Raw genomic sequence first — 15,218 nt, 5'->3', positions numbered from 1 at the left:
GCACTCATATCTAGACAAATATTTTGTAATGCTTCCAAAGCAAAATCTCTAAATGGGATTGAACTATAGGTTCTAGATTAGTTTAGCCTTTAAGCTTACCATCGTTTGCAAAAATTTCTCAGCAATGTATGTTTTTTACTATGTTGACTCGTCCATGACATCTATTTGATTTTTCTTTGAGAAGATGCACTTGGTCATCCAACTTTGTGGTTTAATTTGATAATACACTTCTCATGTGCAATCGTTACAACCAATATTGGGCATTGATAGGTATCAATGTTTGACTTACATCAAACTAAACAATTACTATTTTCCATTTTCATCCATTAACTGATACATGTGACACTCCTAATAGTAATAGGAACAATAAAATCTAGCTTCATCCAATATTGTGTCCTTGATAGAACTAAGGTGTCTATGGGCATTAAATTTGAAAAGAAGTTTGACAGTAACTTAGATAATATGAAATTTCCTTACCCTCTTAGTATTTTCTTAGAAGGTTCCTTTGTAACACTGGATGTTGCCCGTTCATCAAGTAATCTTGCTTATACAAATTAAATAGTCTTGTTTGCAGTATCTTCACAAAATACTTAAGACCTACACAAGACCAACATTTACATTTTAGATCTACCAGTCTCAATAATATTGTAACGGGAATATTAATATGCCCTACCTGAACACTAGTTAGTTGTGAATAGTAGTGTCTTGAAATGATTTCTCATTAAGGCCATTGGTATATAAATACAATTGTGAACAATATTCATCAATAGAGCTATGTACTAAATATACCCAATCACTGAATTCATGAGTTCAATTGAGTAGATTATTTGACCCAATTGAGCCACGAGCCTCTCAAAATTATGGTAGAGAATGAAAAAATAAAATAAGGAAGTTTCTCCTTTATTCCAAGTGCACACTGAGGTTATATTGCTTCATCAGAAGAAAACATAACACCTACATTGTCATGTTCAATCCAAAGAAAATTTCTAAAAAAGCATAGCAGACCCAAATTTTGAAAACACACTAACGCGGGAGTGCACATTTCTATCCATAATTTTTTCCAGAAGTATCTTCCCCAAGGCTTGTAAGTTTCTTCTAAATGTTCAACCATTTAATTATAATATTGTTTCACTTGCCTACTAAAAAATCCAGTGAATCTTAATCTCGTTGGTGATTAATAACTATTCTTATATTGACTTGGGTATAAAAAGTGAAAGTGACCATAAATACAGATCATCTCATTAGATATTTCAATATAACATCTTATAAAAAATATCAAGGCGATTTCCTTTCTTTAAGAATATGAATACCTCTAGGATCTAGTATAGGATCTTTAAACTATTGATCAAACAAAACTGAGTTGCGAACCAAAAAAATTAAAAATAGACAAAACGATGTGGAAGAGTAGAAGTGTCTAATACCCAGGGTTTCTTCTAGATAAATAGCAACAATGGTTTACCCAAATATATTTGACATTGTTGAGAAAGAAAATAAGTTATATGGTGATGATTTGGACACCCATGTTATTTCAACTATGTAGCGTTGAGGTACATTCGGATATGTGAAGATGCGGGTTGGAAGTACGTGGGGCTCTCTAATCCCTGTCAAAGAGGATGAACGTCTAACCAGTTATAAAATTGTAGCACAACAACTCCAACAACCAAATTCAACTTATCAGCACTGGATAGAATAAGATCTCTTCTGTAAAAGATATCTAGTTATAAAGATGATACAGTTCGTATGATTTCTGATTTCTCCGGCTGAGAACTGATTTCACACTTTTTGAAATTGAGATGTATTTTAACACTAATCTAATGTACTATATTGTGTAGCATAATGCATAGTTGCCTACAAATGATCACAATTCTTGTCTAATGAGCTGCTTGCTTGTATGTATTTACTTGGTGAATACATTAAAAGATATGACATAATCACCACCCTATCAGAAACTATTAGGGGTTTCAATTAGTACCTAATGATTTCACATTTGCTACTGTAGGTATTAGCTTTAGCATCAGATCCATGTAATCTATCCATCTAGAGAGTAAATTCATTTCATTGATTTATGATTCAACCGTAACTTGATTTCGAGGGTTTTGAGCAATCACAACTGGCCACAACACAAAGTCCGCAATGGAGCTCCCTGGATGGCTCGATGAGATGTATAGAATTTCAATGAGAACAGGAAAGGATGCATCCAAACTTTTCATATTGAAATATGGCACACCACTTGGCTTTGATCCATCTCGAGCAACTCAGTTGTCTTAGTATCCCAGGGCATTTTTGTACAAGAATTTCCTTACAGATGAAGAGTCTCATCATCTCATTGCATTGTCAAGAGACAGGTTGATGGTTGCAGACAATGTCTCGGGGAAAAGTGTAATGAGTGAAATCCGAACAAGCTCAAGAATGTTCTTGAGTGAAGGCTAGGATGAAATTACTGCAAGGATCGAAGCTAGGATTTTAGCTTGGACCCTTCTACCGAAAGAAAATGGTGAGGCAATGCAGATTTTTCATTACGAAAATGGACAGAAATATGAACTTCATTTTGATTATTTCCACGATAAACTCAATCAAGCCATGGGCGGTCATAGAATTTCCACAGCGCTGATGTATTTTTCTAATGTGGAGTAGGAGGAGAGATCGTCTGATGGAGCTCTAATTTTAATACTCCATTTGTGCACTTGATGTATTTGTGAGAAATACAAATCAAAAAATTTAAACTCACAACCTTAAACCAAAAAAAATTATCCGACACTTAAAAGTTGCTCGGCACATGAAGGTGCCGAGTGCCAGTTTTACTCGGCACTTGAAGGTGCTGAGTGGCAGGTTGCTCGGCACTTGCTTGGTGCCGAGTGACAGGCAAGAGGTGCCAAGTGAGGTCGGCACAAGAAGAGCTCGGCACACAAAAATTGCTCGACACCGACGGATGCCGAGTGAGCTCGGCTCCAACTGAGAAAGAAGATGCTGAGTGTTCTGTTTCAAACTTAAGAAATACAACTTAGAAAATATTTCAACGTGAATGCTTTCACCATTAAAATCAGAAAGCCAAAACTTTAAGCTTTCAATCAGACTTGTCAAATGCAATGAATAGAAGAGTAAGAACAATAGATTCGAGTATGCTTGCTTGCTTAGTATTTAACTTTGATTTTAAAAAATACCAGATCTACGAGCATTCAGCTTCAACCAGAAAATCCTAAATTCACCCTAAAACTTCAAATGGCTTCAATACTTCAAACTTTAAACTTGCAGCTCTAATGGCTGCATACAAAAATGCCTAGAGCAATCACTGCTTCACACGTCGAATCCAATGAACAATAAACTTATAAAATGATCAAAAAGAAGACGTGCAACTGCAAGCACGAAATAAACAAGCTCCTTCTCTGCACTCTAACGACTGGATCTGCTGACCTTCTTCCACTACTCTTCTCTGCAACTTCTAATCTGATCTGCTTGATCTGCTCTCTATCAAATGAATGATAAAACATTCCTTTTGTCTTCAGCAAAAAAATATTTTCCCTCTCATTTTCGATTTCAAAATCTCACCTACCCGTAATAAATATTTATGGCTATTGTGCAATCCGTTAGGGGAGGTAGGTGGGCGTTTGGCTCTAGGGACAAACAGACATCTGCATTAAATATTCCAACACTCCCCCTTTGTCTTGAGCCAAACAAAACAAGGATCACAACTGATCCAAATCAACTACGCCAAGACTCTGTCTTAGGTGCACAAAAGTTCCAATGCCTAATGGCTTGGTGAAAATATCTGCTAGTTGCTGCTCTGACTTGCAGAAATTCATTTTGATATTCCCATTCTCCACCAACACTCGGATGAAGTGATATCTGATCTCTATATGCTTGCTTCTCCCATGGAAGACTGGATTCTTAGACAATGCAATAGATGAGATGTTGTCACAATAAATTGTGGTTCCATCCTCTTGCCTTTCATTCAAATCTGTCAAGATCATCCTTAACCAAATAGCCTGACATGCTGCTGCATTTGCTGCTGTATATTCAGCCTCTATTGTAGATTGAGCAACAATAGGTTGCTTCTTGGATGCCCATGAAATTGCACCTGATCCCATATGGAACATGTATCCAGAAGTGCTCTTCCTATCATCTATACTTCTAGCCCAATCACTATCTGTGTAAGCCACCAACTTAAAGTCATCATTTGTAGTATACAAGATTCCAAATCCCTTGGTACCTTTCACATACCTTAGGATCCTTTTTTCCGCTTGCCAATGGGAATCCTTTGGTGTTTCCATAAATCTAGAAATCAAACTTACTGCATGCATTAGGTCTGGCCAAGTTGCAGTCAAATACATTAGACTTCCAACCATACTCTTGTATAGTGTTGGATCCACTCTCTTGCTAGAGTCTTCCTTGCTCAACTTCAGACCTACTGCTGTTGGTGTGGGGGCTACTTTACTATTCTGCATATTAAATCTCTCCAAGATCTACCCTGCATACTTTTCTTGAGAGATGAATATGCCATCATGCATTTGTTTTACTTCTATGCCTAGAAAGTATTTCAAGAGACCTAGGTCTGTCATTTCAAATTCACTTTTCATGGCCTTTTTGAACTCACCAATTAAAGCTTTATCATTTTCAGTAAAAATTAAGTCATCTACATACAAGACAACAATCAATACATCACCATCTGCTACCTTGATGTAAAGAGTGGGCTCACCATTGCTTTTGCTAAAGCCATTGCTCATCAAGTATGAGTCAATCCTACTGTACCATGCCCGTGGAGCTTGCTTGAGCCCATAAAGAGCTCTTTTCAATCTATATACTTTGGTTTCTTCAAATGCAACTTCATAACTAGGTGGTTGCTCCACATACACTTCTTCTTTCAATACACCATTAAGGAAGGTAGACTTCACATCCATTTGAAATACCTTCCATTTGTGCTGAGCTGCAATTGCTATGACAGCACGCACAGTTTCCATTCTTGCAACCGAGGCATAGGTTTCATCATAATCTCTGACATACTGTTGTTTGTAGCCTTTGACTACCAGCCTTTCCTTATGCCTATCAATCTTCCCTTTAGCATTGCATTTGGTCTTATAGACCCATTTCACTCCAATCACTTGATTCTTGGGAGGCAATTCAATTAGCTCCCATGTCTCATTCCTTTCTATGGCATCTATTTCCTCATCCATGGCATTACACCATTTCTTCTCCTTAATAGCTTCCTCAAAATATATTGGATCACTATGAGAAAATAATGCAAAATTAACACTCTCATCATAATCTTCATACCTTTCATCTTGGTATATCTCCCTAAGACTCTTGGTCTTTCTTGGTAACAGGGAGGAGAGTGTGGGATTAGAATCTTCATTGCTGTTGCATTGCCGACTAGCTCGGTCTTCACTGGTACTCGGCACTGACACTCGATCATGCCTAGAGGAGCTCGGCAATGTCTGAACCTGCTTGCCTTTTCTTCTATCTACTCCTTCTTCTTGCTATTCATTAGCATCTTCTACATTCATAATTGGCACTTTACTAGAAGTGCTCTATGACTCATCAATTTGTCCATACCAAGACTGATTTTCAAAAAATTCCACATCTCTTGAAAGCATCATCTTGTTGTTCAATGGGTCATACAATATATATGCCTTTGATTCTGGGCTGTACCCTATGAAAATGCATTTCACACCTTTATCATCAAATTTTTACCTTTGCTCTTTAGGCACATGTGCATATGCCACACATCCAAACACCCTTAGGTGTTCAACTGTCCCTATTATTCGTGACCAAGCTTCCATTGGAATTCTGTCATGGACTGCCTTTGTAGGACACCTATGAATTAGGTAAACTGTTGTTGCCACAGCCTCTTCTCAAAATTCAATTGGGAGACCTTTCTCTTTCATCATGCTCCTTGCCATTTCAACAATGGTCCTGTTCTTTCTTTCAGCCACTCCATTCTGCTATGGTGTATAGCTGGCTGTGAGCTCTTTCTTAATGCCATGTTTCCTGCAAAAATTTACAAAAGAATTGGAGGTATACTCCCCTCCTCTATCTAATCTAAGGACCTTGATATAGTGTCCACATTCTCTTTCAGCCTGGGCTTTAAATTCTACAAATTTATCAAATGCTTCATATTTAATCTTTAAGAAATACACCCATGTCCTATGACTGAAATCATCAATAAATGTCATAAAATATGTAATCTTCCCAATGGAAGTAACTTGCATAGGACTGACTAGGTCAGTATGCACTAACTCTAATGGATATTTAGTCGTCCTAAAATTTCAAGAATTAAAGGGAAGCCTATGTTGCTTACCCAAAATACAAGCCTCATACTTGTCACATGAATTTTCTACACGTGGCAAACCTTCTACCATTCTTTTATTTGACAATAAATTTAAACCAACAAAGCCAAGATGACCATACCTAAGGTTCCATAGCCGTGAGGGGTCTTCAATCACACTCCTTAGAGCTGATTGGGTGGGAGGTGCAACACTAACTTGGGATGAGAAACATGTCTCTATCCTCAAGGGAAACATTCTGTTCTTTGTCGTTTGAACTGCTGCAAGTAGGTCCTTACTCCCATCCTTTTCTTGAATGACACACATGTCATTCTCCATCAGCACTTTGTATCCATTTTGAATGAGCTGACCAATGCTCATCAAATTGTGCTTCATACCAAGGGCGAAATACACATTTTGTATTTCACTTTTCTCACCTTTCTTGGTGCAGACCATAATAGATCCTTTGCCCACAACTGGTAGGGTTCCATTGTTACCCATCTCAATTTCTGATTTCAAACTCTTGTCAATGAATGAAAACAAGGTTTCATTACCACTCATGTGGTTGCTACATCCACTGTCGAGGTACAAAACCTCAAGGCTTCCTTCTTCACCAACATTACACATGATGAAGGCAGTGTTTTCACTTCCCATATTCACATCAGCCACATTTGCTTGTCCTGACTGATCCTTCTGCTTCTTCCAGCATTCATTTGCATAATGCCCATATTTATAACAATAGTAGCATTCTACATTACTCTTATTTGACTTGTAGTTTTTCTTACCTCCTCTTGAAGTATTGTATGAGCTACTTGCTCCATCTACTCTTCTTAAGCTTTCTGTTGCAGCATTTCTTTGTCCTCCATTACCTCGGCCTCTGCCTCTGGAGTTTCTGCTTGAGCCATTTTTTCCTCTCCCCCTTCCTCTTGGATTTGACTGAGCCTTGAATGCTTTCTCTTGGGTAGAAGAAGATGTGGATCTATTGATCCTATACTCATGGGTTTGAAGAGATCCCATCAATTCATCCATTGTCAAAGTAGTGAGGTCTTTTGCCTCTTCTATGGTCATGACCAAATGGTCAAATTTATGAGGTAAACTCCTTAATATCTTTTCCACTATCCTCTGCTCTTGATAGCCTTCTCTATTTGACTTCAGTTGGTTAATCACATTGGAGGTCCTTGAACTGAAGTCTGCAACTGATTCATTTTCTTTCATCTAAAGGTTCTCAAACTCCCTCCTTATGTTCTATAGCTTTACTTATGGACTTTATCAGTCCCCTTGAAATTTGTCTCAAGGATATCCCATGCTTCCTTTGCATAATTTTCTGCTGCAATCTTTGGGAATACTGTCTTTGTCATTGCTGCTTCAATCAAACTTAATTCCTTAGCATCCTTCCTCCTTGACTCTATCAAATGAGTCTTCTGTGAATTTGTGAGAGCAACATATTGAGTTGGATCAGTCACATCATTGAATCCATTTACCACAAACTCCCACAAATCATTTTCAACTATAATGGTTTTCATCTTCTTTGCAAATGTATCATAATTATGTCCATTAAATGATGGTGGTTGCTGCCATATCTTTCCTGCATCTCCTGCCATGATAAATATCTCAAGAAAAAAAAAATGCCCTAACTGACTATGGATGTGGGGCCTCGAAGCTCTGATACCATGTGAGAAATAAAAATCAAAAAATTTAAACTCACAACCTTAAACCAAAAAAAATTATCTGGCACTTAAAAGTTGCTCGGCACATGAAGGTGCCGAGTGCTAGTTTTACTCGGCACTTGAAGGTGCCGAGTGGTAGGTTGCTCAGTACTTTCTTGGCACTTGTTTGGTGCTGAGTGACAGGCAAGAGGTTCCGAGTGAGCTTGGCACAAGAAGAGCTCAGCACACAAAAATTTCTCGGCACCAACGGATGCCGAGTGAGCTCGGCTCCAACTTAGAAAGAAGATGCTGAGTGTTATGTTTCAAACTTAAGAAATATAACTTAGGAAATATTTCAACGTGAATGCTTTCACCATTAAAACCAAAAAGCCAAAACTTTAAGCTTTCTACCAGACTTGTCAAATGCAATGAATAGAAGAGTAAGAACAATAGATTCGAGTATGCCTGCTTGCTTAGTATTTAACTTTGATTTAAAATAATACCAGATCTAGGAGCATTCAGCTTCAACCAAAAAACCCTAAATTTACCCTAAAACTTCAAACAGCTTCAATACTTCAAACTTTGAACTTGCAGCTCTAATGGCTACATACAAAAATGCCTGGAGCAAACACTGCTTCATAGGTCGAATCCAATGAACAATAAACTCACAGAATGATCAGAGAGAAGACGTGCAACTGCAGGCAAGAAATAAACAAACTCCTTCTCTGCACTCTGACGACTGGATCTGCTGACCTTCTTCCACTGCTCTTCTCGGCAACTTCTAATCTAATTTGCTTGATCTACTCTCTATCAAATGAATGATAAAAGATTCCTTTTGTCTTCAGCAAAAAATATTTTCCCTCTCATTTTTTATTTCAAAATCTCACCTACCCGTAATAAATGTTTCTGGTTGTTGTGCAATCCGTCAGGGGAGGTAGGTGGGTGTTTGGCTCCAGAGACTAATGGACATCTGCATTAAATATTCCAATAGTATTCTCTATAACCAAGAAACAATTAGAATTGTCAATTTATTGGGGCTTGGAAGTATGTTACATATATCACATCACCATCTTTGTACATATCTCTAATAGTTCAGTTACTTTTTCAGCTCAAAAAATAAATAGACTTCCTATTGACGACTGAAAGACGTCACACTTGTGAATCTATAATGATGGCTTTCATGTTTTATATTCTAGATGCTATTATTTTTGTATCTGATAGGCAGAAGAATATTGTGGGCCATTGCTTCTTAAAATTTTGTGATATATATTGGCTTGTATTCATGGATTTCTAGGTCTGATTGTGGAAGCCAGTATACCTATGCCTTTTCAAGCCGGAGTATGATGAACCAATGAAGTAACCAATTTGTTCGAGTGTATATTAAAACTTAGGGCATAAAGGAATTGTGTGATTATGAAAAAAGAAAATGCGTGAGTTATTTTTTACGGAGTGACTAGATTTGTAAAGTCACATTTCATTAAATAAAGACACAACATCATGACACGTTCTAAGATTATATTTCAATGATTTATAAAAATCTGTTTCTTTTTTAATTATTTAAATGATATGGAGAATTAAATTGTAGTTGACTGGTCCTTTATAATCATTTTTCATATTTTAATTCTATAATTAGTTTTTGTAAAATAACTGGATTAGGTCATCTATGGAATTATAAACTCGAGCATCACAGAGATTGTAAAATCTTTAATTATTTTTGAATCTGTGTCCAGTCTGTCTCCCCGACCTTAGGAGTTAAATCACAATCTAGACTAGTTTAGAATAGCATATATATTATTCAGAGGGAAGGTTGAACCAGTTAAAGGATGATTCGTGGTCAAAATATGCGAATTGTGGCAGTTAGTCTACACCCAGATGCTACAACCAATGATACTAGTCTACATTGTAGTTGCCCTATTATCGAGGGAGAAAAGAGGTTTGCTCATTGGTTTTCTATCTGAAAATGGAAGAAGAATCTTGTTGGTATGGTTGGCACTCTATATAACCCTGGATCATGTAGAAAAACATTCTGAATGCAATAAAATTGTGCATTGATTTCATGTCAGCTATTTGGCTTATAGGTTGGTATTTAGCCAATAAAATGTTTGTAGAATTTTTAATATTTGGCTACAGGCATTTGCACATAAAAAAATCATCTATAGGGGTAGAAAAATATTGGTCCAAGACCACTCTCCATTGATCGACTGCTCGACCCATAAGCATTCAGAGGGAAATTTGAACTATATAAAAGATTCAGTGGAAATCACTAATGTTACCCTAATTATAATGGTTTTTACCAAGGAAGAAAGAATAACCAATGTGTCATTTTATTTGGATGTCAAATCAAGGAAAATCAAAGTGAAAATATCTGTTAATGATGCAATGGAGTTTACAGAGTTAGTTGTTCTATAAAATGGTTCTGATGTACGTGTACATGGGTGTTTGAGGAGCTTCTAGAAAAATTAACATGCTAATGCTTTGTTTCTGAGGCCTATTACTAACTTCAACAAAATAACATTCCATAATCTCGAATGTAATTTTACACATATCCACAATCTTTAAGCTCAGGGTGGTGGTTTACTCACACTCCTACAAATCCAATTGTTAAGGGCTCGCATATGGGGCCACGTAGTGTGGTGAACCATGCTACTAGCGTAAATCAATTTGCAAGCCCTAGTCCTATTTCAATGGTTGCATCAAAAGAAGCTTTACATAGATGAGTTCAGAGCACATATATTTGAGGAGCCTACAAATCTAGCTATAGAACAAGGGGTACACGTGGATGAAGTTGCGAGAGATTTACTAGTTCCACAAAGAAACAAATTTTGGATGTTATTTCTTTCTTGTCCAATGAATTTGATACAGAGTCAGGAACCAGAGGAGCATGTATGGATATCACTTACCGACATGAGTTTTCACTTAAAGTAGGGATTTAATATATTTAGATTCTATATCATTATGTGTTATACCGTTTATAGTCATGTACAGCAATTGAGTCAACCTTATTGGTAAATTCAAGTCCATTAAGTTTACAATTTTGACATAGGATTTTTCTTTTAAGGTGACATATTTATTCTATATGGCATATGGGAGTTTTATTGTTAAAAAATTTTATACTATGAATATAAATATTGAACCACTTTTTTTCTTTTATTTAAAAAAAAAAGTTAGCAAAACCAATGTAACATTTGAATTGAATGACCTCTTTCCATTTCCATGACCACCTCCAAAAACATAGATTATCTATTAACTATTATTTTTGTCATCCCAATGCTCATAGAAAATATTTGAAAATTTTAGAAGTGGAAAGAAACTTGAATAATCCTTAAACCAAAAATGTAATTGTTTAGTTAATAATCAATCTAATGGTAGCTATTGTTGACTTAGTAAAGAAAAAGTGTGTTGTTCATGCAAATTTCAAATGTTCTTAACTTTTTTTTTTTCTTGGTTACTCGTGATATATGTAAAGGCATATCATATAACCATTGTTTTATTATATTGGCTCTTCCCCAACATTATTGTGTTATATCTTCTTGGGATTAATTTGATGATAATATAACATCACAACATAAATGAAATAAAAGGGAAATTTGTTAAAATGCAACATACAAGAGTTTGTGAAATGATTTTTTAATGCCACATTTATTGTGTGGGTGTGAGCTCAACCAAAACTCCTTTAACAGAGTACCTACAATAGAAAATGTAATACATTAAGGAAGTTGACTTGAGATTGGGAGTCAAATTAAGAATCCAAGAAAAGGCAGAAGTTTCCAAGTTTGAAGGAAGTGAAGCTACAACCTTCTCAAAGTTTAGCAAAATGGTTTAGGTTTCGCTATATTCAAATGATGATGATGTGCTATTTCCATCAATGAACAATGAACTATCAACAGTAAGACCAATTTTTGCAAATAATTTTGATAAGGCCATATCAAGGTCATAGTATTTTATTATTTGTTTAATTTTATTGGCTTATTTAGTGTTGAATATAAGGCCATTAGTTCAAAAAATGGGTTTACTACTAAGCCATGTTTGTCAAATAGGTCACAATAGATTTGATAGGCATTTGACTAGTGACATTTTCTATAGTTGAGAGGAGCTCTTGCAGTAAGGACATATTCCATGATTGTAAAGGACATTTAAAAGCTAAAGACAAGTTGGGTGAGTAGTAAAGTATGTTGGTTGAACCTTGCATCTAGGGGAGAATGTGTCTGTGTGACAACTAAGAAATCTTGGAATAAGAAACCATGTCTCTACATGGATTGTATTCCTATGAAGATAGTGGGTATTATTGTCTCACTAGACAATGACCTTATTAATCTAACAAAGGCTAATGATTTTGGTACTTAGGATGGATTGCAGATGGGCATAGCTTGAAAAGGAATGTTAGTAAGGTTAATGTACATGGTTTTTGAATTCCCCAAGGGCGTGATACTAAAAAGGTTTTGTGATAGGAAGAATAGGTAATTCACTATTTTATGATTAGAAAATAGAGTTTGGAATGTTGTAGATTAATGAGGCTTTTTACCCAAGAAACTCAAAGCTCTAGGATATTTGGTAAGGGGAATAATAAAGAAATGGTATGGAGATTGAATGAGGTAAGAAACCTATTCGTCAAGGCCTAATAATCCTTAAAGACTCCATTCTTCCTACAAGGATTAATGGACCAAAAGATAGAACTTTGGAAAATATATGGAATAGTTTAGGACTCATTGTATAATGATGGAATGGTAACATTTGTTGAGGATGGTGATTGATAGTTGAACCAATATTTGTGACCTGATAAAGAATGGTACACTTGATATAGTTGGTGGAAATCTTTCATGTAAGGAACTAATAATCCCATTGAGATATTATCCCAAATAATTTTTTAAAATATAGAAGAGGCCTTGCAAGAAGACAATCAGCAATCTTTCAACAAGAAATTAGTAGACGATTTGAAATTAACAATTACTCTATCTACTACCCATTCAATCTTAGGTTACTACTTCATTTTATAAAAAATGATAATATAGGAACAAATAGAAAAAAAGAGTACCTAGTTTAGATTTTCTATGGATGCAAACAAGATATCTTGATAGAAAGCTACAAAGAAAAGTGTGTGGATGCCAATTAGGATCATTACATAAATAAGAAATAAAATATATTAAAAATACATAACCCATCAAAAAATAGCACTTACACAATATAGTGGAGCAATAACTTTATATGCTGAATTTTTAATTTGAGCTTTACAACAACCCTACAAAAACAAAGAAATAGTCAACACGAGAGATTATACTTTTACAATCTTCAAATTATTCCTTAGTTTTTTGGATTATAGTTCATGATGTATTCTCAAAATTAAATAGTTGTTAAAAAGTAGAATGAGAACATCTTAGACCATCATTAAAATAAAGAATCATCCAACGAATAAAAATTTGGATCCTACAAAAACATGAAATGGTGAAAATTCAAGAAGAGATGCAAAAATTCTATGCTATAAGTGAATTAAAACCTCAAATTATTTAATATGGTGAGGGAGAGTCTATTTTGCATGCTCAAACACTTGCAGGGCCTCAAATTATTTAATATGATGAGGGAGAGTCTATTTTTCATGCTCAAACACTTGCAAGGAACCATGTAGAAGAAGGCACATGTTTCACAATAGTGAAAGAGTGACTATGGACTGTCACAAAGATAACATAACATTGATAGAGAGGGGAGATATAACCGAGCCATCAAAACCATACCAATCCTTAGTCTCCATGCTTGAATGTTCAAAAAAGTAGCTTAGATGGTCAAAAAAGTGTTTGTAAAAAATAGTTAAATGGCCATGATCCATTACAAAATGAAAAGCTTTGTGATGTAATTATTCATTATGGTGACATCTTTTTTTGAAATTAATTAATTGTATGATGATTTTCATTGAGGAATTGTGTAAGAACCCCTTGTGAGTTGTAACTCTACCAAACTGCTCATTTTCTATGCAAATGATATACTTGTTTGAAGTTTTGTTAATGCATGAATCTCCCATATGATAATCACAAGTAATTATAATACAAGTAATATGATAAATTGAAATAGAGTACCAATGTAATAGACTTGCAAATGACTTCTATTCACTTGTAAAAATACACAATGCCCAAACATTCACAAGGCATTCCCAAGACAGCTAGTTGGTTGTAATCATTAAATTCTGGAAATTATCAGCAACATATGACTTCAAAAATGCATCCAATCTACAACCATAAATGATTTGTCCACTCATAAATGTATACATAATGCCTTGACAATGTTGGGCACTCACAATGGCTGAAATAGCAGCCAATGAATTAAAGTGTTTCAGCCTCTATGAAACATATCTTGGTTGTATAAATAGTAGTGGCCTTGTAGATGCTTGTGCAACCTCTATATTACTGCTAAGAACAATGCTAATTGTAGTCACAACTCTTTGTTTGAATATCCAGTCTACCTATGTTGTAGCTCTTACACAACACACTTGCTCCATGCTCTAAACCCCACATTAACATAGCCAACTTGATGTAATTCAATAAAAAAAATTTACGAAGACCCAATAATGTTTGTATTTTTTGCTGATTTCTCAAGCATTCTATAGTTTTTTGTTGGCTAGTCTATTCTCTAGTTTCATAGTTGCTAGTTCTTTCTTGCAGCAAATACTTTGTATTCCACATTAATTCAATATACTTTCTATTCATATTATGCTTATATCTAGAATAAACTTTGATGATATAAATGCCTTCATATGATCATAACAATGATTATGCAAGTTATTTAAGACTTAAAACTATCATGACTACTTATAATCCTTTAGAAAATATTAGCTTCCAATTCATAATCCAATACACACTATTTAATCAGAGGCTACTCATAAACCTATAGAAAATTGAAAAATAACCTCGACAAATCTATGAATTTTTTCATGGACAATGGTTGAGACATTTTACTAAAGACATTGAGAACATGTTAAAAAGAGTAGTCAACACAAATATCCATTTTGTCCAATGAAAAGGAAGCCCCTAAAATAGAAATTTTCATTTGTGCAAACTCTTTATTTGATCAACAATAGGAGGAATCTTTGCATGTTGTAGGAAGTGTTTGATTTTATTAGAGGAAAAGATACTAAGTCTTACCATACACTACTCCACTCAGTGCCAAGAAGACCTCATATCTAATGGCACAGAGTCTTCTTCTTTGGTAGGAGTACCACAAATATCTAATTTTGTCTTCATAGTACAGTGAATGAGAAATAGATGAACATACTGTAGTTGCTTATTCTCGACTATTAAATTTATTTAATAAGGTTTTTAGAAAAAAGGAA

At 35.2% G+C, this 15,218-nt stretch overlaps 2 pseudogenes; both read left to right on the top strand.

Moving 5' to 3' along the window:
• The first annotated feature begins 2,130 nt into the window (after nt 1–2,130).
• On the top strand, nt 2,131–9,861 carry LOC149549993 (putative prolyl 4-hydroxylase 7 pseudogene; annotated as a pseudogene).
• A 2-nt stretch (nt 9,862–9,863) lies between these two features.
• LOC149549992 (replication protein A 32 kDa subunit A-like) lies at nt 9,864–10,836 on the top strand (annotated as a pseudogene).
• Nucleotides 10,837–15,218: the final 4,382 nt, after the last annotated feature.

This window comes from Cupressus sempervirens, chromosome 7 (genome assembly GCF_028749045.1).
Source record: "Cupressus sempervirens isolate cs-2001-9-10 chromosome 7, ASM2874904v1, whole genome shotgun sequence".
Classification (NCBI taxonomy): Eukaryota; Viridiplantae; Streptophyta; class Pinopsida; order Cupressales; family Cupressaceae; genus Cupressus; species Cupressus sempervirens.
The sequence above is the reverse complement of the archived record's forward strand: the minus strand, read 5'-3'. Positions and strand labels throughout refer to the sequence as shown.